This window comes from Mus caroli, unplaced genomic scaffold (genome assembly GCF_978045245.1).
Source record: "Mus caroli unplaced genomic scaffold, Mus_caroli_1 scaffold_6, whole genome shotgun sequence".
Classification (NCBI taxonomy): domain Eukaryota; kingdom Metazoa; phylum Chordata; class Mammalia; order Rodentia; family Muridae; genus Mus; species Mus caroli.
Genome location: NW_028227261.1, coordinates 51149987 through 51175552, shown reverse-complemented (window position 1 = coordinate 51175552; position 25566 = coordinate 51149987). Strand labels below are relative to the sequence as shown.

The window sequence follows — 25566 nt, the reverse complement described above, 5'->3', positions numbered from 1 at the left end:
TCCAGAGGAAAGCTTTTGAGATGTATCTTGCAATTTGAGAGATTGGGATGTTTGGCTTCTGCTTGGTCTTGCACTCATGCTTTTGACAGCATACTCACAAGCTAATGCCTTCTCCCCAGGGAGCAGCAGAGACTTAGCAATGTTAGTAAATTGATGCATCTATTGGGATTACCTTTCTTTATGAATAAGGCAAAAGATATATTGCCTAAGCCCCTTCTTAGAAATGTGTGAATCAAAGCTGATGGGATTTGCATGCCAGGCTCCAGGTAATCTCAGACTCAGGTAAAGAGTGGGCACTTCAGTCCTCAGTCAGTGTATTGGGATTTATGGGTGTAATTAAACCATATCTATTAGTAATTACAAAAGCAGACACATGCTCTTAAACGTGACTATAGCTTATCAGCACTTCATAAAAGCATGAATCTATTTATTTAATAAGCAAAGCCTATATGGGAAATCGTTTAATAATATTCTAATTTTCTGATCCAGCCCCTTTGATATAAAATGTGGCAACGAAAATGTCTTTCTTTGTACACGTGTTGCCCCGTCTTACGAGAGAAACGCGCTTCTCATAGGACCATTTATGCTCAGTTTCCTTCTAAACTTTTCAGTATGCAGATAATCATCAGCAAGTCAATATTTCCCAACTGAAAGATGAGTTTGACCTCATAGAAATAAGCTCATTTTGTGGTCCCAGGCTCTATCATTTTGTGAAATTAGAGAGCATTTTACTTGTCTTTCTCAGCTTATTATTATTATTTTTTTTTACTTCATTGTGGTAACGTGTTTATAAATTAACCAACTTCTAACAAGCCAGTGACTATTATTCAGTGCACACAGAATCATGAGCACAGCTTGGCTTTCATGGTGGTATTATTTTAACTGGAATCAGAAACAGGCAGCCTACACATTTAAAGCCTTGGCAGTTGAGGGCAGTCTTAGAAAATTTCTGTGGTCACCTCTGCTGAGTTACCTAGGTTGGGTTGAATTTCTTATGAGCAGATAGAAGATGAAGTACTCTTACATTGTGGAGAGTCCTCCAATGACACACACACACACACACACACACACACACACACACAGCTTCTATTCACAAGTTAGGAGAAGATCTGAATTACTTTCAACTAACTACCTCCCCTCTCTGGCCCTACATAGTCTTCAGTAGGGAAGAATGTTTCAGAAGTACAGCCTCCTAGAACCCTGCCCCTGTACGATTTTCCACACACTGTGATGGCCTACTAGACCTTGGCAGTTGTACTACTAGGTAGCGTAACTATTAGATAACATGATGTTGCATGACCTCATGGCCTCTCTGACACCCCCCTCCCTATAGCCTTCTGACCTGAGCTATGTCCGATTCTTAGTATACATTACACATAGCAGAATGGACATCTTTACATGACTTGCCTCTCCTATCAGGCCCTGAGCTCCCTGCAGACGGATATGTTTCACACACATTTCCCCCATATCTGAAAAGTATGTTGAATTTACACTTAGTAAATATTTGGCCACCACATATGTGAGCTGCATTTTAGAGATGTTACAGGGAAAGATAAAGCCAAGTCAAATACAAACACATCAGAAAGGGGTCTCCTACATAGTTGTGGTGAAATTGCCTAGGTACTTATGCCCTATAATGCAAATTCAATAGTTTCTCTGGGAGATTGCATTTTAATGTATATAAAATGCCAAATTTTTGCAGTTGAGAGGAGAGGTAAATCATTTTATGCACATAATGGGATCCTTGTATGCATTTCTGATTATTCAGCACCTTATAGGAGGGCTGTGCAATGTTACTTTCCATCATAGTAAAATGTGGCCTTTTGAGGGGTCAGGCCAGTCTGGTGCATTTGAGCATTGAAAGCACAGGGAACTTCCACCGTGCTCAGCCAGGTTCTGATGCTTGCAGATTGTCTTTGCATGGGTTCAGGAAGAGTCAGTCCACAAAGCAAGAGAATGTCCAAAGATCTCCCCCAATCAATGGGGAACGTGCTGTTCTCTAGAAAATTAGGTTTGAGCCGCATCAATGTCAGTGCTCAAGACAGACTGAATCCCACTCCCTGGTTGTACTGTGTATGACTTGTTTAGTGTGTCTAGTTGGGCAGAACTATGACTACTTCTCTTTTCTCAGCATTACTAAATGGGGATCCCATGGCTCTATAGGATGAGAAGTATCTCAAACAGCCCAGGCAATCCCAGATAAGACAGCTCTTGCACTTGGGAAGTTTCCAGAGAATGATATGAGATTTACTAACAACCAGAGACAATGAGAAACATATTCATTGGCTTGTTTACCTAAAAAGCTCTTGATTCTGGCACGAAGGATTCAGACAGTCTTGTTGCAAGCAGTATTAAGTGTAGGTATGCCATGTTACAGTGGTGAAGGCAACCCTGGCTTGTGTTTCTTGCTAGGAGGTTCATGGAAAGATCAGGTGAAATATGTGGTTGTTGGGTACCAACCATGTTAGGAGTATTTTAACAGGGATGTGTGTCAGATGGAAACTATTCTTTTAAAAGATTTGTTTTATTACTTACGCATATGTGTGCACGTTTGTGTGCACAGGTGTATAGGGATCTGTGGATCTATAGGTATCTGGAGGTCAGAAGAGGATATCAGATCCTTTGAGCTGAAGCTACAGGCAGTTGGAAGCTCCTGAAGGTGGGTGCTGGCAGCTGAACTCTGCTCCCCTAAAATTGCTGCAAGTACTCTTAACCTCAGGGCCTTCTCTCAAGCCACAAAGCCTGTTGGAATTTTGTATTTTCTTTGACTCCAGTCTTAAAAAATAAACTTGAAAAATAACTGCCTGATTTCCAATGTACGGATCATTTTTGCATCCATGTATGGTCACTAGAGGCTCATCCTGGATTGAGTCCTTGGAACTGTCAAACGATAGCATTCCAAGGCTTCTCTTGTCCCCCTATCTATAGGAAAGTACCTATTATTTCAATTCAATAAATGATAGGCATAGGTATCTATGGACTCAGCAAGTGCCTAGCTCTTTATGAAGGTAGGGTAGGCTATTAAAAGTAAGTACTGCCTTTTAGGGCAACTGTCATTTATAATTTGGCATTGGCTGTCACTATGTTACCTTGTTGGCTCTTCATTGCAAGGAACCATAGAGCTATTTGAGTCCATTAAGTCCATTGTGGCTCTAGTTAATGTGTATTCTTTTTCTACCTTGAATATGAATGATCAGCATCCATTGACATTCCAATAAATTCAGTCCACGCTACAGAATTGACTAGTGATATGACTTTGGGCAAGTCAGTTTGCTCCTTCCAGCCTCCTTTTTTCTTACCTCTCAAACATGAGTTGTTTTGTTTTGTTTTGCCTAAAACTTTCTAGGGTATACAAACAGGATGTTGGTTCTTAGTGATAAATGAGTTAGACTGGGAAGCTGTATAAGAGCCATTTAGTGTAGCTTCTTCCTGTATAGTTGTAGAATTCTCTCACTTGGCCTATCTTCTGAAGCAGAGGCATATCGTACAAGTCAATATGCCTGTCAGTGTTCTAATTTTTTTTTTTTTTATTATTTTTATTACATATTTTCCTCAATTACATTTCCAATACTATCCCAAAAGTCCCCCATAGCGCCCCCCACTTCCCTACCCACCCATTCCCATTCTTTTGGCCCTGGCATTCCCCTATATTGGGGCATATAAAGTTTGCAAGTCCAATGGGCCTCTCTTTCCATTGATGGCCGACTAGGCCATCTTTCGATACATATGCAGCTAGAGACAAGAGCTCCAGGGTTCTGGTTAGTACATCATGTTGTTCCAACAATAGGGTTGCAGATCCCTTTAGCTCCTTGGGTACTTTCTCTAGCTTCTCCATTGGGAGCCCTGTGATACATCCAATAGCTGACTGTGAACATCCACTCCTGTGTTTGCTAGGCCCCGGCATCGTCTCACAAGAGACAGCTATATTTGGGTCCTTTCAGCAAGATCTTACTAGTGTATACAATGGTGTCAGCGTTTAGAAGCTGATTATGGGACGGATCCCTGGATACAGCAGTCTCTAAATGGTCCATCCTTTCATCACAGCTACGAACTTTGTCTCTGTAACTCCTTCCCTGGGTGTTTTGTTCCCAATTCTAAGAAGGTGCACAATGTCCACACTTTGGTCTTCATTCTTCTTGAGTTTCATGCGTTTATCAAATTGTATCTTATATCTTGGGTATCCTAAGTTTTGGGCTAATATCCACTTATCAATGAATACATATTGTGTGAGATCTTTTGTGATTGTGTTACTTCACTCAAGATGATGCCCTCCAGGTCCATCCATTTGGCTAGGAATTTCATAAATTCATTCTTTTTAATAGCTGAGTAGTACTCCATTGTGTAAATGTACCATAATTTCTGTATCCATTCCTCTGTTGAGGGACATCTGGGTTCTTTCCAGCTTCTGGCTATTATAAATAGGGCTGCTATGAACATAGTGGAGCATGTGTCCTTTTTACCGGTTGGGACATCTTCTGGATATATGCCCAGGAGAGGTATTGCTGGATCCTCCGGTAGTACTATGTCCAATTTTCTGAGGAACCGCCAGACTGATTTCCAGAGTGGTTGTACAAGCTTGCAATCCCACCAACAATGGAGGAGTGTTCCACTTTCTCCACATCCTCGCCAGCATCTGCTGTCACCTGAATTTTTGATCTTAGCCATTCTGACTGGTGTGAGGTGGAATCTCAGGGTTGTTTTGATTTGCATTTCCCTGATGATTAAGGATGTTGAACATTTTTTCAGGTGCTTCTCTGCCATTCGGTATTCCTCAGGTGAGAATTCTTTGTTCAGTTCTGAGCCCCATTTTTTAATGGGGTTATTTGACTTTCTGGAGTCCACCTTCTTGAGTTCTTTATATATATTGGATATTAGTCCCTTATCTGATTTAGGATAGGTGAAGATCCTTTCCCAATCTGTTGGTGGTTTTTTTGTCTTATTGATGGTGTCTTTAGCCTTGCAGAAGCTTTGTAGTTTCATGAGGTCCCACTTGTCAATTCTCGATCTTACAGAACAAGCCATTACTGTTCTATTCAAGAATTTTTCCCCTGTGCCCATATCTTCAAGGCTTTTCCCCACTTTCTCCTCTATAAGTTTCAGTGTCTCTGGTTTTATGTGAAGTTCCTTGATCCACTTAGACTTGACCTTAGTACAAGGAGATAGGAATGGATCGATTCGCATTCTTCTACATGTTAACAACCAGTTGTGCCAGCACCATTTGTTGAAAATGCTGTCTTTCTTCCACTGGATGTTTTTAGCTCCCTTGTCGAAGATCAAGTGACCATAGGTGTGTGGATTCATTTCTGGGTCTTCAATTCTATTCCATTGGTCTATTTGTCTGTCACTATACCAGTACCATGCAGTTTTTATCACAATTGCTCTGTAGTAGAGCTTTAGGTCCGGCATGGTGATTCCACCAGAGGTTCTTTTATCCTTGAGGAGAGTTTTTGCTATCCTAGGTTTTTTGTTATTCCAGATGAATTTGCAGATTGCACTTTCTAATTCGTTGAAGAATTGATTTGGAATTTTGATGGGGATTGCATTGAATCTGTAGATTGCTTTTGGCAAGATAGCCATTTTTACAATGTTGATCCTGCCAATCCATGAGCATGGGAGATCTTTCCATCTTCTGAGATCTTCTATAATTTCTTTCTTCAGAGACTTGAAGTTTTTATTATACAGATCTTTCACTTCCTTAGTTAGAGTCACGCCAAGATATTTTATATTATTTGTGACTATTGAGAAGGGTGTTGTTTCCCTAATTTCTTTCTCAGCCTGTTTATTCTTTGTGTAGAGAAAGGCCATTGATTTGTTTGAGTTAATTTTATATCCAGCTACTTCACCGAAGCTGTTTATCAGGCTTAGGAGTTCTCTGGTGGAATTTTTAGGGTCACTTATATATACTATCATATCATCTGCAAAAAGTGATATTTTGACTTCATCTTTTCCAATTTGTATCCCTTTGATCTCCTTTTGTTGTCGAATTGCTCTGGCTAGGACTTCAAGTACAATGTTGAATAGGTATGGAGAAAGTGGACAGCCTTGTCTAGTCCCTGATTTTAGAGGGATTGCTTCAAGCTTCTGACCATTTACTTTGATGTTGGCTACTGGTTTGCTGTAGATTGCTTTTATCATGTTTAGGTATGGGCCTTGAATTCCTGATCTTTCCAAGACTTTTATCATGAATGGGTGTTGGATCTTGTCAAATGCTTTTTCCGCATCTAAGGAGATGACCATGTGGTTTTTGTCTTTGAGTTTGTTTATATACTGGATTACGTTGATGGATTTCCGTATATTGAACCATCCCTGCATCCCTGGGATGAAACCTACTTGGTCAGGATGGATGATTGTTTTGATGTGTTCTTGGATTCGGTTAGCAAGAACTTTATTGAGGATTTTTGCATCAATATTCATAAGGGATATTGGTCTGAAGTTTTCTATCTTTGTTGGGTCTTTTTGTGGTTTAGGTATCAGAGTAATTGTGGCTTCATAGAATGAGTTGGGTAGAGTACCTTCTGTTTCTATTTTGTGGAATAGTTTGTGAAGAACTGGGATTAGATCTTCTTTGAAGGTCTGATAGAACTCTGCACTAAACCCATCTGGTCCTGGGCTTTTTTTAGTTGGGAGACTATTAATGACTGCTTCTATTTCTTTGGGGGATATAGGGCTGTTTAGATCATTAACCTGATCTTGGTTCAACTTTGGTACCTGGTACCTGTCTAGGAACTTCTCCATTTCATCCAGGTTCTCCAGTTTTGTTGAGTATAGCCTTTGGTAGAAGGATCTGATGGTGTTTTGGATGTCTTCAGGATCTGTTGTTATGTCTCCTTTTTCATTTCTGATTTTGTTAATTAGGATGCTTTCCCTGTGCCCTCTAGTGAGTCTGGCTAAGGGTTTATCTATCTTGTTGATTTTCTCAAAGAACCAGCTCCTTGATTGGTTGATTCTTTGAATAGTTCTTCTTGTTTCCACTTGATTGATTTCGCCCCTGAGTTTGATTATTTCCTGCCATCTACTCCTTTTGGGTGAATTTGCTTCCTTTTGTTCTAGTGCTTTTAGGTGTGTTGTCAAGCTGCTAATGTGTGCTCTTTCTAGTTTCTTTTTGGAGGCACTCAGAGCTATGAGTTTTCCTCTTAGAAATGCTTTCATTGTGTCCCATAAGTTTGGGTATGTTGTGGCTTCATTTTCATTGAACTCTAAAAAGTCCTTAATTTCTTTCTTTATTCCTTCCTTGACCAAGGTATCATTGAGAAGAGTGTTGTTCAGTTTCCACGTGAATGTTGGCTTTCTATTATTTATTTTGTTATTGAAGATCAGCCTTAGTCCATGGTGATCTGATAGGATGCATGGGACAATTTCAATATTTTTGTATCTGTTGAGGCCTGTTCTGTGCCCAATTATGTGGTCAATTTTGGAGAAGGTACCATGAGGAGCTGAGAAGAAGGTATATCCTTTTGTTTTAGGGTAAAATGTTCTGTAGATATCTGCCAGATCCATTTGATCCATAACTTCTGTTAGTTTCACTGTGTCCCTGTTTAGTTTCTGTTTCCATGATCTGTCCATTGGTGAAAGTGGTGTGTTGAAGTCTCCCACTATTATTGTATGAGGTGCAATGTGCTGTTTGAGATTTACTAAAGTTTCTTTAATGAATGTGGCTGCCTTTGTATTTGGAGCATAGATATTCAGGATTGATAGTTCCTCTTGGAGGATTTTACCTTTGATGAGTATGAAGTGCCCCTCCCTGTCTTTTTTGATGACTTTGGGTTGGAAGTCAATCTTATCAGATATTAGAATGGCTACTCCAGCTTGTTTCTTCATACCATTTGCTTGGAAAATTGTTTTCCAGCCTTTCATTCTGAGGAAGTGTCTATCTTTTTCTCTGAGATGAGTTTCCTGTAAGCAGCAAAATATTGGGTCTTGTTTGTGTAGCCAGTTTGTTAGTCTATGTCTTTTTTTCGGGGAGTTGAGACCATTGATATTAAGAGATATTAAGGAAAAGTAATTGTTGTTTCCTGTTATTTTTGTTGTTAAAGTTGGCATTCTGTTCTTGTGGCTGTCTTCTTTTAGGTTTGTGAGGGATTACCTTCTTGTTGTTTCTAGGGCGTGGTTCCCGTCCTTGTATTGGTTTTTTCCTGTTATTATCCTTTGAAGGGCTGGATTCGTGGAGAGATAATGTGTGAATTTGGTTTTGTCGTGGAATACTTTGGTTTCTCCATCTATGTTAATTGAGAGTTTGGCTGGGTATAGTAGCCTGGGCTGGAATTTGTGTTCTTTTAGTGTCTGTATAACATCCGTCCAGGATCTTCTGGCTTTCATAGTCTCTGGTGAAAAGTCTGGTGTAATTCTGATAGGCTTGCCTTTATATGTTACTTGGCCTTTTTCTCTTACTGCTTTTAGTATTCTATCTTTATTTAGAGCATTTGTTGCTCTGATTATTATGTGTCGGGAGGTATTTCTTTTCTGGTCCAGTCTATTTGGAGTTCTGTAGGCTTCTTGTATGTTCATGGGCATCTCTTTCTTTAGATTTGGGAAGTTTTCTTCTATAATTTTGTTGAAGATGTTTGCTGGTCCTTTGAGTTGAAAATCTTCATTCTCATCCACTCCTATTATCCGTAGGTTTGGTCTTCTCATTATGTCCTGTATTTCTTGGATGTTTTGAGTTAGGATCTTTTTGCATTTTACATTTTCCTTGATTGTTGTGCCGATGTTCTCTATGGAATCTTCTGCACCTGAGATTCTCTCTTCCATCTCTTGTATTCTGTTGCTGATGCTCGTATCTATGGTTCCAGATTTCTTTCCTAGGGTTTCTATCTCCAGTGTTGCCTCATTTTGGGTTTTCTTTATTGTGTCTACTTCCCTTTTTAGGTCTAGTATGGTTTTGTTCATTTCCATCATCTGTTTGGATGTGTTTTCCTGTTTTTCTGTAAGGACTTCTACCTGTTTGATTATGTTATCATGTTTTTCTTTAAGGATTTGTAACTCCTTAGCAGTGTTCTCCTGCAATTCTTTAAGGGATTTTTGTGCTTCCTCTTTATTGTCTTCTGCCTTTTTATCAGTGTTCTCCTGCATTTCTTTAAGTGTGTTATTAAAGTCCTTCTTGAAGTCCTCTATCATCATCAGGAGATATGCTTTTAAATCCGTGTCTAGCTTTTCCGGTGTGTTGGGGTGCCCTGGACTGGGCGAAGTGGGGGTGCTGGGTTCTGATGATGGTGAGTGGTCTTGGTTCCTGTTAGTAAGATTATTACGTTTACCTTTCGCCATCTGGTAATCTCTGGGGTTAGTTGTTATCGTTGTCACTATTTAAAGATTGGAGCAGAAGCTGTGTTCCACTCACCAGCAGTCTCTAAATCCTGCGGCGGGGGTCGTGGGTAGCTGACGGTACCCCGGTGCTGGTCCAGCCGGAAGAGGCCTGTGGTCCTACTCAGGCCGTTTTTCTGCTTCCCTAACTAATGCAGTCTCTGGTCCCGCGTGCAATTGGATTGGAGCAGAAGCTGTGTTCCACTCTCCAGAAGTCTTAAGATCCTGTGGTGGGTGTTGTGGGTAGCTGGTGAGTGTCAGCTGACCCTGCGCCCCAGCTGCCCAGGTGCTTTTCTGACCGGAAGAGGGTTGTGGCCTTATGTAGGCCGGATTTCTCTCTCCCCAACCAGAGCAGTCTCAGGTCCCGCGTGATTGGACTGGAGCAGAAGCTGTGTTCCACTCACCAGCAGTCCCAAAATCCTGTGGCGGGGGTCGTGGGTAGCTGGCGGGTGTCAGGCAACCCTGCGCTCCCGCTACCCCGGCGCTGATCCGGCCGGATGAGGCCTGTGGTCCTACTCAGGCCGGTTTCTGCTTCCCTAACTAATGCAGTCTCAGGTCTCGCGCAATTGGATTGGAGCAGAAGCTGTGTTCCACTCACCAGCAGTCCCAAAATCCTGCGGCGGGGGTCGTGGGTAGCTGGCGGGTGTCAGGCAACCCTGCGCTCCCGCTACCCTGGCGCTGATCCGGCCGGGTGAGGCCTGTGGCCCTACTCAGGCCTGTTTCTGCTTCCCTAACTAATGCAGTCTCAGGTCCCGCGCAATTGGATTGGAGCAGAAGCTGTGTTCCACTCACCAGCAGTCCCAAAATCCTGCTGCGGGGTTCCTGGGTAGCTGGCGGGTGTCAGGCAACCCTGCGCTCCCGCTACCCCGGCGCTGATCCAGCCGGATGAGGCCTGTGGTCCTACTCAGGCCGGTTTCTGCTTCCCTAACTAATGCAGTCTCAGGTCCCGCGCAATTGGATTGGAGAAGAAGCTGTGTTCCACTCACCAGCAGTCCCAAAATCCTGCGGCGGGGTTCCTGGGTAGCTGGCGGGTGTCAGGCAACCCTGCGCTCCCGCTACCCTGGCGCTGATCCGGCCGGGTGAGGCCTGTGGCCCTACTCAGGCCGGTTTCTGCTTCCCTAACTAATGCAGTCTCAGGTCCCGCGCAATTGGATTGGAGCAGAAGCTGTGTTCCACTCACCAGCAGTCCCAAAATCCTGCGGCGGGGGTCGTGGGTAGCTGGCGGGTGTCAGGCAACCCTGCGCTCCCGCTACCCCGGCGCTGATCCAGCCGGATGAGGCCTGTGGTCCTACTCCCTAATTTATTTTAAAAATGATACAAGTCTAGAATCACAGGTTCAAATTAAAATTAAAATTTAATCAGAGCACATTTTGAGATTAGAAAACTATGTTATCCATCCATCACGTTATCCTTCTCGTTTGATATTTATTAATATGGAGTGCCTGTTATATGCTTGGTGCTATGCACAGTGCTGAGAAAACAAAGAATTATGAGAAGGCACAGTCTCTGTCCACAAATCTCTCCTGAGCGCCCTAAAGAGGAAAGCTTGCACTGAACACCACTTGTTCTTAGTTGGGTCGCCTTTGTCTCTGTGTACTGGGAATGAGGGTGGTGTGCAGCTAACCACCAATAGAAAAGAAGAAAAAGTTTCTCAGCTCTGGCTCCTGCAAACACCTTTAATCATTTCAAGCTTCAACTAGAGACTGAATTGGAAGGAAACCTGGTGGAAAGCCCATTTGTAAACAAAAGCCCAGCTAGGAGGCAGATTGCATTTCTCCCAATGAAGTCCCGGGTACCAGAAGAGCACACATTCAAATCCAACCCATCCCTTCACGCCAGCCTTCAAAGAAAGGAAAGGCCACACAGAAAATGCAGTGTAATTGGGCACCCTGGAAAGAGGGGAACAAAACCAGGCAGCATTCTGAAGCCTTAGTGTGTCTGCTCCCAAGCCATGGCCCTTCCTAAGCCACAGAGGCAGCCTTTCAGACAGGAGTGAGCCCTGCCAGGTGAACACGAACTGTGACCCAGAACCTGGAAGACTTTGCTCTCGTTGAAAACATGGGTGATTTTGCTACATATTTTAAGGTTAAAACAGGAAAAAGTTTTAATAACCCTCAGATCAAAAAATAGGTATTAAATGAACCATTTTTGGATAATGTGGGGTGACTGTGAATCTCCTGAGTGGATTTCAATGGAGCTCTTAGAAACAGAAAAAATATTCCCAAATAACTCCCCAGTAGACATGATCACGCGAATCGTGCAGGTTTCCATGACCTCTCCTTTCTGCCCCATAGCCTGGTGAGTTCCCCTGAAGGTCCATTGTCCTGACAGCTCAGAATGAATGGCTCTCCCTCCATTCTCAGTGGTGCCACCTTTAGGTGTAGTTATTCATGACGTGCTGGCTGCTCACTTAAGACCTCGTCCGAAGCTTGGTGATCTTGTCTCTTGCACATTAGAATCTCCTCCCTGTATAAAGGTCTTGCTCAAAGAACGAACTCAGTAGGATTAAGTGATGGAATGAACAAATGTATGAAGGGAATGGCTAGTCATATCAGAGATGTCTTGTATGCTAACTCCATGCCACAGAGAAAGGGGTCAATGTCAACCTACTTTATTTTCTAGCGAACCTTGTAAAGGTATGGACAGGCGAAGGCAAATAGCCAAGTTAGAGGCTGCATAGGAGAAGGATTGGCTGATATGACCAAGGATGTGGTTAAGGGAGACATGTAGAGCATTACACTTCTGAGATGACAGGAAATATTAATGGTGAAATAGAGTGAAAAGGTAGCTAGCCCTCCAAACAAAAGAGAGAATCTGGGGGGGGGGGGCAGGGAGGTTAAGTAATTTAAGGTGATACATGTTACTGGAAATGCCTGATTGTTCTTTGATAGTTGATAGGAGTCTTTAGTTCATAAAGAAGTTGTCCATAGATTCCCAACTCTGCACACAAGCTATGTTTGGATGCGTCCGCTACCACACTGGACAGTGAATCTGTAAACATGGCAGGAAGTCCTGTGCCTCAGTTACTTTCTTCATAGATTTCCATTGGGCCTTGAGGGTGATGGAAAGATAGAGGTAAGGGAACAGGAAGGGACTGAGCTAGCATGTATGCAGAAGCAGCATGGAGGAGGGTCAGGTAGATAAAAATGCACTGTCTCTCAAAGAAATAGAGCAACCAGAATGTGGGTATATGGAAACATGTCTATTGTTGAGGATAAGTGTGAGTGTGAGTGCGCGCGCGCGCGTGTGTGTGTGTGTGTGTGTGTGTGTGTGTGTGTGAAGAATTATCTGGGCACAGAAGTGGCCTCCTTCCCCACAGCTTACCAGCTGAAGAATGTTCATGGAAAGGGGTACTTGGGAGACTCCCCAAGTTATACCGAGTCAGGTAAAATGATTTCCAGGGATCCTTCTAATTCTAACATTTCATAATTTATTTTGAATAAGTAACTGCGTCCTTTTGGACCCCAGGGAGAAAAGTAATACGCTAATATAAAAAAGAACTATTATTTCTTTGTGTTTCTGAAACATGTTTAATTTCATCATCTCAAATGACATTTATAAAAGAGGCATATGTAGGGGAGACATTGCTACTATATAGTAAAATCCCGCTGATTTAGTATGCTCATTGCCTTGCATAGCCTTGGTAAAGGAACGCAGTCTTTGACTTGGAGACCAGTACTATGGTCAGGCTATTGTGTTAATATGTGACAGCATCCTGAAGAGCCAGGTTCCACTCTTCACTCCATCTTACAGATTGGAAACTGAGGGATACAGGGGTTGAATTGATATGATTATGGTCATGTAATAATAGCATGGGAAACTTGGTGTTTGAACCAGACGGTGTGATTTCCGACCTCGTCAGAACCTCAGATACTGCATTTCTGTCTTTCTCACCCCTCATCAATGCAATTTCTCTTCCCAGCAGACAGAGAGCTTTGCAGAAATCTGTAACCAATCAAATTTGCTGCATTGTGGAGCCCAGTCCCAACTGCTACTCCACCACCTCCCACACCCAAGGCTCAGGGATCATTGAGGTAGATGAGGGTGGAAAGATTGTAGGAGTCAAGAACAGACTTTGTCCTTGAAATGTTAGAAGCTACACCTGTAAAGTCACAAAACATACCTAAATACAAGCTGAGCAAGGCCAACACCAATAGACACTCCTAACATGGAAAGGGAGAAAGCTCAGAGGCCTGCACGCTAGACAGAGAGCTGCTGGTGACTGAGGATTGCTGAAAGTGGTAACAATCGTTTTGCCCAGAGAAAGGGTACACCGAGTGGTTATTCAGTACCAACAGGTTAGCCCTAAAAACAAAATACATGCATGCAAATAATACTGTATGGACTGAGAACATTGTATTAACAGTTAAAGAAACAGAGTCCACGTGTTGGGAAGGGAGCAAGAAAGTGTATACATGGAAGAGTTTGGAGGGATGAAAGGGAAGGAGGAATGATGTAATTATATTACTATCTAAAAATAAAATCCAGCCACACTATTCAGCTGCCTGTGTGGTGCTCTGTAGTCTCAGATGCCTAGTGGCTACTATGGTAGAGCCAGTGGCCGGGACATATGCTGGCCATTTCCATCATCACAGAGATTCACTAGAGCAGCTCCATTGCTGCAGGATAGAACTGGACAGAGATGACTTCAGTCTTGGTGACTCTGTAGTTAGGAGATGTCCTTTCTGGTCCCAGTATCTCCATCTGCAAAAATGCAGATAGTTCCAAATGTCAAATGGGATGTCATAAGAGATCAAGGCCTTCATTATTCCCCTGGATAGCTCAGAGCTACTTGGTAATGATAAGAGTTGCACACTTTTGCCCCTGTGTGAGTTGTCTCTGTGAGTACAACTGATACCACAGAACTTAACACACATATTAGTAATCATTTGCTCACTTCTGGATAAAATAATTATCCCCAATGCACCCCTCCCAGCATTTAAATGAGCATATACTTTCTAAGAGAGTTATGGAGAGCGATTGTATTTATCTAACATGTTTACAGTCTAAACAATCACTGAGTTACATTCCTAGGATAAACAACCCAGAAAGGTTTCCTCCAATCAAGTAAGTTTAATGAACCCTGGGTGTGCAACAGGTTAAATGTTCTGAAGGAGTCCTGGCAGAGAAAGGCTGCTCGTCATTTCTAACTTGGTGTTCTGCACTTTTGTGAACCTGAGACCCCACCCCACCCCCGCTCTTACACAGCACCCATTAAAACAGTGTTCATGGGAGCCATTGTACAGAACACCACTCAGAAAGCATAGTCACAGGGCTATTTTCCAGAGGCATCTGCAGAGAAGGCTCATTGAAAAGATTCTCTTCTGTACTGACCCCTAATTCTCACGTAACAAAGGGGACATGGTACATCCAGTGCAGTCGCCTTTGTAGTTTCTTAAGGAAAGGCTAAATCTGCAGCTAGTTCAGGACCTGTACGGAACCTATTTTGTCAACGTTTAAGGTTCAGTAAACAGCCATTGAGCGATCTCTTGTGTTGCAGACAGGCACAAAGGCTGTTTTTGTGCTTGGAGACTAGGGGCTAATGGAAGTGAGTTTTCATTGGCAGGCAGTTTTCCAAGCTCTCTGCCTCCAGCTGTTTGTCTGTTGGGACTGACGTTGGTCTGACAGAAGAAGGGGAGAAGTGTTTCCACCAGCATTAGGGACAAGGTTGCTTTGAATAAAGCACTATCTCTGTTAGGCTTGATAATCAGGCAGGGTCTGGGGTAACAGTCTCAGCTTTGCTTCTTGACTGTAAGGCAAATGATAAAAGTTGACAGGTAAACATTTTCACAGAAAGTTGCCATGTGATGCTATATACAGAACTGCTAGTCAAAGGTGATGACCAAAACAGGTAAGGGTAATTAATGGGAAGAGCCACTCACTGAAGCTTTACATTCTGCATGTTTGTATGTTACAGGCCTCACTTGGTGTCAGTCATTAAATCCAGTCACTAAGTCCAGGAGCTCAGAGATCTTCTGAAAAGACTGGAATATATATATATGTGTGTGTGTGTGTGTGTGTGTGTGTGTGTGTGTGTGTGTGTAGTCATGTGCTTTCTATCGTATCTGAACTCCGCTGTTATGGCTCAAATCATAGGCACAGCCACCATGGAAGTATTTCAACAAAACTTTCGTGACAGAAACAAATGCAGAGCTAAGCCTCCTGGGGTTCAGTTTGCTAAACTCTGTACTATTTTTTTTCTTAAAAAATTAATTTATTTTTTATGTGTATAAGTGTTTTGTTTGAATGTATTATTTATGTTCCACTTAAGTACCTGGTGCTATCAGAGGCCAAAAGAAGGCATTGAATCTCCTGGACTAGTTATGGTGGTTGTGAACCACCATATGGATACTGGAATCAAAATTGTGTCCTTTGGAAGAACAACCAGTGCTCTTAAGCACTGGGCCATCTCTCTAACCTCTCTGATCTATTTCTTTGATCAGAATTCTAATCCCTGACTCAGGGAAGTTTCTGCAAAGTAAATCAGATGCCAATGCCAAATAAGAACTTTGAGAAAAACCAAATATTCTTTTAATGAATACCTAGCCGTACTGACTTTGCAATGCCAGGTCATTGTCACTATTAAACAGTATGCAGGCATTATTCCAAATGCCCCTCAACTGTCACAGCAACACTGTGAGTTAGGGATTCCTACCATTTTCCTCCTTTTCAATTAGAAAACAAGGCCAACAAGTTAGTCTGTTCAGGATTCCAGGGTGAGGAAATAGGCTGGGTCTGTCATTTAGAGTGAATATCTCAGTCAACACATGTACACCAGAAAGGCAAAATGTGCACTTGTCAATTAAACCAGAATCAAATAGCAAAAATGGTCAGACACTGATGAGGTCTTTGCCTCTGAGTGTGAAGCACAAGCCCTTGGGCATCAGGGTTTATGCCGCTCTCCTAACATGATACTGCCCCTCAAGGGAATGTGTGACTTAGTGCACATCCTGATGTGGGGACCGTAGCCATTGCTCCATTTTCAGCGCCATGTGCCGAGTTCCAATGTGCATCTTTGTAGGAACTACAGTGATGTTCTGTTCTAGATATTCCTGAATGTGCCGGTCCCTCTTACAGATTAGAATGGGAAGAGCTCCATAGCAAATTGGGATTTCATTTTTTGTCATTCCCTCTCCTGAATAATTTGAACTCCTCTGTCAGGTCCTGCGAAAATGACATTCACTTCAATTTTGGCAAAGTTCTCTGTAAGACTCATTTCTTTTATCCCCACGGTGTTTGCTGAAATTTAGTTGATTGGTTTACATTCCTTGCCTGAGGATGAGTTCTTAGCCAGGAGCATCCTCTCAGTTAGCGACTAGCACAGTGCTCACCATCTAGCTAGTGATTGTTCAAACAGATTTTGAAGTCAGGGAAAGTGAGAGGATCCCCTGTAGATGCATATGGGTGTTCCTTAAACTCTTTGTTAAATAACTAGGGAACTTCATAATTTATGTCTGTTGTGTGAAAATAGCCGTAAGACATAACCTGAAAGGCTCTGCTGTGGTTTATCAGGACACTCTAAAAAATTAGTGGACCTGATTTTAGCTCGACTATCTATAAAGCAAAGAACTGGTAAATGGGAATCAACATTACTATTAGTATGATCACTCTATTTTACTTTCTCAAAATGCAGTCTACTGAGATGGCCCAGTGAGTAAGGCACTTGATGACGGTAGTTTGATTCCAGGGACATGCATGGTAGAGAAAGAGAACTGATTCCCAAAAGTTGACTTCCACAAACAGATGTGCCATGAACCACCTGTACACACACACATTCACACACATTCTCACACACACACACACACACACACACACACACACACACACACGTATATGTATGTCTTTGATTTAAATGTGTAGGGTTCACAGATTTTTTAGCTCTCCAGCAACAAGTTACAGAAGTTTGTCTTTATTTGACACTATTAAGGTAGACCTCTAGGTTCATATCCTGTTTCACAGTCTTCATTGTTTTCCAGAGCAATTGCTTTTGTACACAGTAGGTGCTTAGTGAATGCCATATGTTAAATGAACCATATACCATGATTTTAGATGTTCTAGCTTAAATGTGTATGGAGACACTTTTTAGTAAACTTCACTTTCTAGTAAACTGAAAATGCAGGTACATCGATCACAAGGACTCAAGAGGCCACCTCTGACTCTACTGTGTCTTTCATTTTTTTCTCTGTGATGGACTGTTCAATAGAGTTTGGATTTACTGGACTACCTGTGCCTATGCTGTCATATGCTTGTGATAATGTAGACCTCAAAGAAGCAGATTGCTCTCTGTCTTCTCTCTAAGAATATTTTGAAGCCCTCCAGCCCGTTAGATTGAATTTCTTGAGTGACCCAATGTCAAATAGAGTCCAGTGTTCTTAAGTACCATTCTTGAGTGAACATTCTTGGGCCACAGTCACTGATTTAGGTATGTGTTTGATGGACTGAGTTTGCATGTTGACTGTGCAGGTGTGGTTCTAACCTCAACACTGCCCCTGGCTGGCTATGGCAAGGATCAATTCAGTTTTTCCTATACAGCTAAAAAAGGGGAGGGGGCAGGGAGCTGGCCACTGGGAACAAGGCAGAAGGACTTAAATCATCATGGAGCACATATGTGGGTATGGAGTTAAAAGCATCCCCTGTATAAAATGACTTTTGTGACCTGTGAAGCAGACAGAGATGGTTGGGGAAGGGGCATTGGCTGAAGCTAGATGTGGGCACCTAGGAATGTGGCTCTTCGGAAACCAGGCATCCTCTGTACCATCAGCTGGGCCATGGTGAGAATGACTAGCATTGGTAAACAGGATGCCAAGAGAATACCAAAAAATGAAATAAAATCTAGGAAGATAATGGATGTTGAAACATGAGGTAAAAATGTGCATGCTGGCTTTTCTTCCATTCTCTTCCTCTGTCCTGTTCTCTGGGGAGCTAGAATCATCTCTGAAGGTCTCCTTTGGGGGAAGATTAGCAAGGAGTGGGAAAGTCATACTGGATCAGATTATTGTCCAGAAAAAAAAGTTGTGATCCAGAGCCCTAGGTATTTATGCCATTCAATAAATTTAGGCAAATATTTGCAGACATATACTGTGTTGCTCTGTGTAGCCTTCCTGTTGGGAGAATATGATCATCTGATCATCGTTATTTGGGTATCTGAGCAGAACCACTGGAAGGGAAATGATGCTTTTGTAAAATGTTCTCAGAGGCATTATCTCATCTGCTTTTGAGAGCATTCCTTGGAGGACAGGTGCTAATATCTCCATTACGAGGAGAAATTGAGGTTCGTGCTAAATGATTTGCCTAAGGCCTCATAGCTAATGAGTAATAGGAAAAGTTGAATCCCATCAGGTCTACCGAATCAAGCTTTATTTTATTTTATTTTATTTTTTAACCATCATGGTACTCTGGAAGCATACTGTAGTCTACTTCCGAGGGCTATGCGAGACCCGAACCTTTATTGGCAGTGATAAGATGATCATGGCAGCTATTAAGGGCATGTTTTCAAAGCTGGCTGCATGCTAATACCTCGTGGTTTAGTATTGGTGAGGAATTTAATAACGTTATTTGGGGACAGGAGACATGGGTTTGCACTCAGCTTTCAGTTTGAGTCTTTGTGGTCTACTATGTTAGTGTTAGCTTGCTATTTATTGAGGAAAAATGAGCTAATGTTAGCTTAAGAAATTGAAAGTCTTCTGGTGTGTAGTAGTTATTATTTTTATTGTTATTTTCAGGCTGGTCTATGAGGAGGAAGTTAAGTATACAAATGGACAGTACGAAAGGCAGCATAGGACTGGTTTCCTGCCAAATCCTTGTAAGTTGGTTGGGGGAAAGTTTAGTGATAGTTGATTGAGGGATAATTTTAAATTAAAAAAGTATTATTTTATGAAATTGCTTATTCATTTTTTCCCTCCATCTGTCCATCATTTTGAGTAGACAATAGAAGAATGGGTGGGTAAAAGATGAAAAAAGCCTTTGAAATGAGCATTGGAAGGGTATTCCCAACTGAGAGAAAAGCATCCTTGTTGTACACGAATTATTTCCTTAGTTGTACTCAGAGCAATGCGAAGTGGTCCTGTTGCTGTTACCTCCAGTGAAGCTTGGGCAGGGCTGAGTTATGGAATGGGGAGACAGTGCTGTGCAGGGCCAGATCCTGAAGGGCCTTGGGTGCCATATTGGAGTATGTTGCCTTTTTCTCAAACTAATGGGGAGCCAGTGGAGCTCTGTAAGTGGGAGAATTAATTGATCAAATTTGCTTTTTGGAATCAGTGTAGAGTAGCGGGTGTGAAGGGCAGATGGAAATTGACAAGGAATAAGTCAGGAATGTGAGTTTAGGGGAGTAGCAGAGAAATAATTAGGACCAGAGCCAAGATAGTGACAACAGGAAGGCAGAGTAGTGTGGGATTGGGGGTGTGTAGAGCAGGATTCCAGTTATGCTTTCATTTAAACTAGCAGGAGAGTCCAGGCACGAAGTTTTGGATCTCCCATGGTGTAAAAGGGAATGTCTTTGAATATGTTTTTTTTTTCTAAACTAATAAAGTGGAATAGTTTTCCAGGCCTTGAACAGAGCAAGTAAGAGAGGCTTTTGAGAGAGAGTGGATCTCAGTGAGGATAAGAGATTTGGCACCAAAGGAAAGGAAAGTGTGAATCAATGGGCAAATAAGAGACAAAGAAGAGGGCTGGAAAGGGGAGGAGCTTTGGGGATGGGGTTGGGTGGGATTGGATGGGGTGGGATGGGGTTGGGTGGGATCAGTATGGAAGTGGATGCTGAGTTCCCTTATGGCCTGGATCTCAGTGCAGAGAGAAGAGGGAAAGGATGATAGTGTATCTGTGTGGGTGCTGGAAAGACAGAATGACTCACAGAGAAAACACAAGCCTATAGGGGTGGCTAACAGTAGAGGCGAGTAACAGAAGGTTAAGAGGAATATGAGCGAGGAGGTATACAACACAGTGCTTGGGCGTAGCTCACAAGCCATCTATGGAGGCTGCAGAGAGAAAGGTAGGTTCAACGGAGCCTAGAGACTTGGAGGTGAACACATCAGTATGGGATGAAGCAGTTTACACAGGAACAAGAAGCATAAATAGCATAAAATGCCAAAGACTTGTGCAGCTTTGGGGAAGGAAGAGACAGCTGCAACTTTAGCACCAGGAGCAATGCTGTCTAAGATGATGGGATGTCCTCAGTGAGTAGGGACTGCATAGCTACGAAGAATCATAGGACAAGAGTCCTGTTTAACAAGCATTGGCTGGATACCTGAAATGAAAAGAAATCTTTGTTGAAAGATGTATGTTCTTATGATTATTTCTGTGGAAGGGGAAATAATCCCATTTAGAGTATTCATGTCCCATGCAGAGAAATATGTGAAGGAAAGATGCAGACAAGGAGAGAGAGACTTTATTCTTATGAAGAGGGAGGTCGTTTGGGAGAGGGTAGGGATGGAGATGAAGTCCATCTTTAAAATTTAATTCAGGATTATTGAAAGCTGTGAAAGAAGACTGGACAGATAGAGAATGCACTTAAGTCAAGAGCAGCCAGCTTGAAACCGGTTTCACTCTTTTGCATGGCGCTGGGGGTCTTGCCCAAGTAGCAAACAACTAAACCTCATCTTCAGCTTTCAAGTGCGTCACCTCAATTTATAGAGGAATTTTAAACTCAATCCTTTTTGCATTCAGCAAGCATGCAGTAGGGCCAAATAATGGTGTGTGTATGCACCTGCATGGGCACACACACACATCTGCTCTCTAATCATCACAGCAATGCAGTGAGTCCATGAGAAGCTGAGGTTGTGACTTTTAAAAGTCAGGTACCAATAGTGTCTGCGTTTGTTTTTCTGTATAGCCCACCATTTCTCCTCAAAGAGCATGCCATAGGGACATGCTTACATTTATAACATGCTTGGTACATACCCCACATATGTACATACCCTTAATGACCCGGCGCTGTTTATCATTTATAATTTAATTTTAATACTATCCCTCAAATATAAAATATATTATGTTGACCATTTTAAAGTATACACTTTCAAATGAGACATAATGAACAATAATATAGTATTATCTTATATAAATTAGAGACATAATTAAGAATCTCAGCTACAAAGGAAATACTGTGAGTTCATATAAACAAACAAGAGAGCTTTTTTGTGAGCAACAGGAAGCAGCCATATCTACCTTCCCTTTACGACATGCAAGCCAGGGTCAGGGATCTCACTTTGAGACCAGGGCTATCACTTGGGTAAAAGTGTTCCCCAGCACCATTTGTAAATAATTGCAACCTCATATTACAGTTCTAAATAAATGCTTATACTAATGGTCTATAGTTACTATACTATAAGGGACGGGCATAGACAGAGAATCTGGGATATGATTTATTTACACAATGTACCACAAGTGCATTTCAGTGGACCTGGAACGGCTGTGTATGGCAGAGCCTCGACTGGTTTGCTCGTAATGCTTTTCACAGAAAGCTGTGCTATGTTGTGATAGAGATGCTTCCTGGACCTGAACAGCGTAAAGCCCTTCTGTATAAAAGGAGGCAAAAACATGGAAAGCAATCTGTGTGAGTGACACATAAGAGGCTGAGACACAAAGTGGTGCTTCGTCTACAGACATTAGCATCTCATCAGTATATTCACAGCACCGTCTTCTGCATAAAGATACTCGGGAGCCCTCTGTTTTATGCTCTGGGCTCCAAATGACTACACCGACTCCACACAGGAGGAATGGGAAGCCAGGATTGACTACCTACCGCTTGCTTGCTTTCTGCATTTCCGGTTCCCTCTCATTTGACAAGTGCCGCTATCGTTTTGTTCCGTTACCTTCTAAGTTTGAATTGTAAGAAATAAGCTGAGTCAAAACAGTGCCATCTTTCTTGAGTTATAAAACCAGCCGCGTGAAGATACCCTGAGTGCTGTTCTGCTTGTCGGTAACTAAGAACCAGTTCCTAGTGGTGATTTTGCAGGTGATTAGCCTGTCGCATAGAAGCATCCCTTTGGGGATGACACAGGAACTTGAGATTGTATTTCTCTACAATAAACAGATTACAGGAGAGAAATTCTTTCCCCTCTTCCTTCCTCTCAGCGAGATTTAGGGGATTTTAATATTGCAAATATTTTTGGAGGGAAATGAAACGTTGGTTTGGAGGCAGCAACAGGAATGCATATTCATTAACTATTACATGGCGTATGTAATGATAAATGGGTTGAGGGGCAGGTGTGCGTGCATGGGAAAGGGAGGGATATGAAGGAGGACTTAGACACACGCATCCCCTGGGTTCGGAATAGCCTTGCACTGTATGCTCAGAAAACTTCTCTACCTCTTGCAGCTTTGAAATCAAAAGTTCTGCTCTGGAGCCTTTCTCGGTTCATTTTAGAACCAGGTCTCCTCCTACAGCAATTTATCCATCCTCATGTTTGCCTCTGTTCTTCTGTGTCCTCCTGGGATCTAACCCTTCGAGGGCAGGAAGTCCTCTGTCATTTCACCTTTGTATCCCAAGTGTTGATATGCTATAAAAGCCCCAATAGCAATCAACACATCACCACCACCACCATCATCATTACATTTGTCCCTCTCTATCCATGGGCTCCACGCTCATGGACTTGACCAACTGTGAACCGAAAATATGTTTGAAAATCACATCTGTACTGAATGTTCATAGACTTTCTTGATGGTGTTCCATAAAAAGTAGTGTATGTTTCATAAAAGTAGTATAAATACCTTCATAATAAGTGCATTGTATTGATTTAGGTATTATAAGGAAAATATAAATAAATTACTTCTTAAATTTTAGTGCTTCTTAGGGTTGGCTTTTCATCTCACTGTGCAGGCCTGAAACTTTCTGTGCATCCCAGCACAGCTGGGAATTCTCATAGCTACTTTTCCCCCTTCAGCCCGTTGAACTGCTGACAGGAGTGTGGCTTCTGTTTCTTTTGCCTGGATTATTCTGTAGATATCCATTAAATCCATTTGATAAGTGATATAATTTAACTCTGAGGTTCTTCTGTTGATTTTTAGTTCAGATGACCTATATAAAGAGGAGCATAGGGAATTAAAATCCTCATTTTTATTGTGTCAGGATCTTTCTAATCATCTATGTCTGTTAGTATCTTTTTTATGAAATGTTTCACGCATAAGTATTTACAATTTTTATATATTCTTAACAAATTGTTTCCTTTATTAGTATGTAGTAACCTTCATTATCTTTTCTGATTATGAAGGCTACTTTGTCAAATATCAGAATATAGATACCAGTTTGGCTTTGAGTTCCATTTGGTTGACAGATTATTTTTCTGTCTTTTAGGTTTCTGTCTCTGGTTTTCTTTACCAGTAAGGTGTGTTTCTTTGAGGCTATAGAAGGTTGGGTCTAGTTGCAGATCCATGAGACAGTCTGTGTCCTCATTGCTGAGTTGAGGCCAGTTTTTTTTTTTTTTGATTTGTTATTCATTATTGTTGTCGTTATTAAGAGGTGTTTACTGATCTCTACGATTCAGTTGATTGTTTTCTGAGTGGATTAATTACTGCCTGCTCTCTGCTTTGCTCCAGTTTGTACCTGTTTGCTGGTTTACTCTGTTGCAATGTAGCAAGTAGTGATTAAGCAGTGAAGCCACGCCCATGCACCCTTATTCATGTCAACCCATACAGCAAACTTGCCTATGGATTGCAGGGCTGAGTATTGATTTCATTCTTAGTAGGTGATTCTTACCCTAGCTCCACTAAGCATGCAGGGTCATCCTTGGGAATGAAAAATGAAGTTGGGCAGATATCACTGTCAGCTTTAATAAGTCCGAACAGAACGGGATGCAATTAAGTCCATAGAATTTTATTACACGGTATGCTGAAGACTCATAGAGACCATCTAGTTCAGAATAATTTTGTTTTTAAGCAGTGGGAAGCTTCATATAGCTGTGAGATAAGAAAAGAGTCAGGAGGGTCTGGTAACTCTACTTCCCTGACACCACCTTCTGCCTCAGGGGATTCCTGCCAGACCCTGGAGGCAACTGTGTGGATCTTCTTAGGGCCACCTACAGCATAGGTTATCTTCAGCTTCCAGCATTACACTCCAAGGGTTTATTTTTATTTTTTTATCCTTTGATCATTTTTTTACAGTCCAACCCCCCCCCCCCCGCCCCGTGCCAGTCTACCCTCCGACTGTTCTATATCCCTCACCTCCTCCCCCACTGTCTCCAAGAGGATGTCCCCACCCCTGCCCCCACCCCTCACCCTACCAGACCACCTCACTCCCTGAGGCCTCAAGATTCTCAAGGGTTAGATGCATCTTCTCTGACTGAGTCCAGAACCAGCAGTCCTCTTCTGCATTTGTGTTGGGGTCCTCATGTCAGCTGTTGTATATTGCCTGGTTGGTGAATCAGTGGCTGAGAGATCTTGGGGTCTAGGTTAATTGAGACTGCTTGTCCTCCTATATTATAGGGTCACCCTCCTCCTCAACTTCTTCCAGCTTTTCCCTAATTCAGCCACAGGAGTCACTAGCTTCTGTCCATTGGTTGGGTGTAAATATCTGCACCTGACTCTCTCAGCTGCTTCTTGGGTCTTTCAGAGGGCAGTCATGATAGGCCCCTGTTTGTAAGCACACCATAGCATCAGCAATAGTATCAGCCTTGGGGCCTCCCCCAGGCTGGATCTCAAGTTGGGCCTGTCACTGGGCCTCCCTTTCCTCAGGAGGTGAGAGAGTCTCAGGACTCAAAGAGAATCCTTAGATGAAATGCCCTACAGTGGGGAGAGGGAACTTGTGTTCACCTCCAGTAGAAAGACAGGGAATCAAGTAGAGGGATGGGGTTGCCTCTCACAGTCAAAAACTCTGACCTGGAATTGTTCCTGTCTGAAAGCACTGCAGGGACAAAAATGGGAGACATAGCCTCTTGAAGCTGTGTCTTTTGACATTGGTTCCAATGCTCTTTCCACTTTATTACAATTCATTTTCTCTAGAAGAGAAGCTAAGTAAGGGCAGGTAGGAAATGCTGATAGGAGCAGTGCTTTTGGTAAGCAGAGACTCTCCTCTGCTCAGTTTGGGTTCATGAAAAAGGCTGTTAAGCATCTGTCCTGAGCTGCCTCCCCATCACTGAGGCCCTCTGGGCGAGGCTGCCAAATGGCTGGCTGTCCATTCCAGGGTCTCCTTCCTCTCCCTAATGCTCTGCTAAACATAAGAGAACGGGCATAAACACAGATGCTGGGGATCAGCTTTGAGTGGAGCACAACTCATCCAAGTGTGAACATGGTTGCTACATCCTTCTGATGCTCAGATTTGCCTATCTACACAGAACCTAC

The 25566-nt window shown here is 42.4% G+C and overlaps 1 protein-coding gene across 4 annotated transcripts in view; it reads left to right on the top strand.

Moving 5' to 3' along the window:
- The window catches only part of Dab1 (DAB adaptor protein 1), an 887226-nt gene that overhangs the window by 525394 nt on the left and 336266 nt on the right, over positions 1 to 25566 (top strand). The gene's annotated exons all lie outside the window — the stretch shown is intronic.